Source organism: Arachis duranensis, chromosome 9 (genome assembly GCF_000817695.3).
Source record: "Arachis duranensis cultivar V14167 chromosome 9, aradu.V14167.gnm2.J7QH, whole genome shotgun sequence".
Classification (NCBI taxonomy): Eukaryota; Viridiplantae; Streptophyta; class Magnoliopsida; order Fabales; family Fabaceae; genus Arachis; species Arachis duranensis.
The window spans coordinates 41,688,999-41,691,657 of record NC_029780.3 but is presented as its reverse complement, the minus strand read 5'-3'; positions in this window follow the sequence as shown (position 1 = coordinate 41,691,657).

Sequence of the window (2,659 nt, the reverse complement as noted above, 5' to 3'; positions counted from 1 at the left end):
TTTGGGCGTTTAACTCCAATTTTTATGCCAGTTCCAGCGTTAAACGCTGGGAATTCTGAAGCTGATTTGCAACGCCGGTTTGGGCCATCAAATCTCGGGCAAAGTATTGACTATTACGCATTGCTGGAAAGCCCAGGATGTCTACTTTCCTACGTCGTTGAGAGCGTGCCAATTGGGCTTCTGTAGCTCCAGAAAATCCACTTTGAGTGCAGGGAGGTCAGAATCTAATAGCATCTGCAGTCCTTTTCAGCCTCTGAATCAGATTTTTGCTCAGGACCCTCAATTTCAGCCAGAAAATACCTGAAATCGCAGAAAAACACACAAACTCATAGTAAAGTCCAGAAAAGTGAATTTTAACTAAAAACTAATAAAAGTATACTAAAAACTAACTAAAATATACTAAAAATATACTAAAAACAATGCCAAAAAGCGTATAAATTATCCGCTCATCACTTGTCCTCCTCAATGAGGATGTCTCCTTCTATGTTAACTCCAACTGAGTAACATAGATGGCAAATAAGATGAGGAAAAGCTAGCCTTGCCAAAGTAGATGACTTATCGGCTATTTTGTAGAATTCATGGGAGATGACTTCATGAACTTCTACTTCCTCTCCAATCATGATGCTATGAATCATGATGGCCCGATCCACAGTAACTTCAGATCGGTTGCTAGTGGAGATGATGGAGCGTTGAATTAACTCCAACCATCCTCTAGCCACAGGCTTGAGGTCCAGTCTTCTTAGTTGAACCGGTTTGCCTTTGGAGTCTCTTTTCCATTGAGTTCCTTCTACACATATGTCCATAAGGACTTGGTCCAACCTTTGATTAAAATTGACCCTTCTAGTGTAGGGGCGTGCATCTCCTTGCATCATGGGCAAGTTGAATGCCAACCTCACATTTTCCAGACTAAGTATTTCCCCCGAACCATTGTAAGATAATTCTTTGGATTCGGGTTCACACTTTGATCATGGTTCCTAGTGATCCATGCATTGGCATAGAACTCTTGAACCATTAAGATTCTGACTTGTTGAATGGGGTTGGTTAGAACTTCCCAACCTCTTCTTTGGATCTCATGTCGGATCTCCGGATACTCATTTTTCTTGATCTTGAAAGGGACCTCAGGGATCACCTTCTTCTTGGCCACAACATCATAGAAGTGGTCTTGATGGGCTTTGGAGATGAATCTTTCCATCTCCCATGACTCGGAGGTGGAAGCTTTTGTCTTCCCTTTCCCTTTTCTAGAGGATTCTTCGGCCTTGGGTGCCATCAATGGTTATGGAAAAACAAAAAGCTTATGCTTTTACCACACCAAACTTAAAATATTGCTCGCCCTCGAGCAAGAGAAGAAAGAAGAGAAGAAGAAGAAGAAGAAGAAGAAAATATGGAGGAGAAGGAGAGGTGTAGGTTTCGGCTAAGGTATAGAAGAGGGGGTTGTGTTGTGTGAAAATGAAGTAGAATCGATGGGTATATATAGGGAGGGGGGAGAGGGTAGTTTCGGCCATTTAGGGTGGGTTTGGGTAGGAAAGTTTTTTGAATTTTGAAGGTAGGTGGGGTTTATGGAGAAGAGTGGAGGGATGTAAGTGGTGATGGGGGTAATTGGGAAGAGAGATTGAGGTGATTGGTGAAGGGTTTTGGGGAAGAGTGTTTATTGGAAAGAGAGAATGAATGTTGAGAAGAGGGAAGAATATGTTAGGTGGGGATCCTGTGGGGTCCACAGATCCTGAGGTGTCAAGGAGTTACATCCCTGCACCAATTAGGCATGTAAAATGCCATAGCATACCATTCTGGCGTTTAAACGCCGAAGTGATGCACGTTCTGGGCGTTCAACGCCCATGTGCAGCATATTTCTGGCGTTGAACGCCAGTTCCATGCTTGTTACTGGCGTTCAGCGCCAGCTTTCCTCAGGGCACATTCCTGGCGTTCAAACGCCAGGATGTTGCTTGTTTCTGGCGTTTAGCGCCAGATCCATGCTCTGTTCTGACGTTGAACGCCAGCCAGATGCACCTAGTAAGTCCTTCCTCCAGGGTGTGATTTTTCCTCTGCTGTTTTTTATTCTGTTTTTAATTTTAATATTTTTTTCGTGACTCCTCATGATCATGAACCTACTAAAACACAAAATAACAATAAAATAAGAAGAAAATTAGATAAATAAAAATTGGGTTGCCTCCCAACAAATGCTCTTTTAATGTCACTAGCTTGACAGTGGGCTCTCATAGAGCCTCAGAGAAGTTCAGAGCATGATGAAGGTTTCCCAACACCAAACTTACAGTTTGAATGTGGGGTCTTCTCAACACCAAACTTAGAGTTTGGTTGTGGCCTCCCAACACCAAACTTAGAGTTTGATTGTGGGGGCTCTTTTGGACTCTATATTGAGAGAAGCTCTGCATGCTTACTCTCTTTTGTTACAGAGGGATGGTCGTGTGCCTTAAACACAAGGTAGTCCCCATTCAATTGAAGGACTAATTCTCCTCTGTTAACGTCTATTACAGCACCTGTTGTGGCTAGGAAAGGTCTTCTAAGGATGATACATTCATCCTCTTCCTTCCTAGTGTCTAGGATTATGAAATCAGCAGGGATGTAAAGGCCTTCAACCTTTACCAACACATCCTCTACTAATCCATAAGCCTGTCTTACTGACTTGTCTGCCAATTGTAATGAT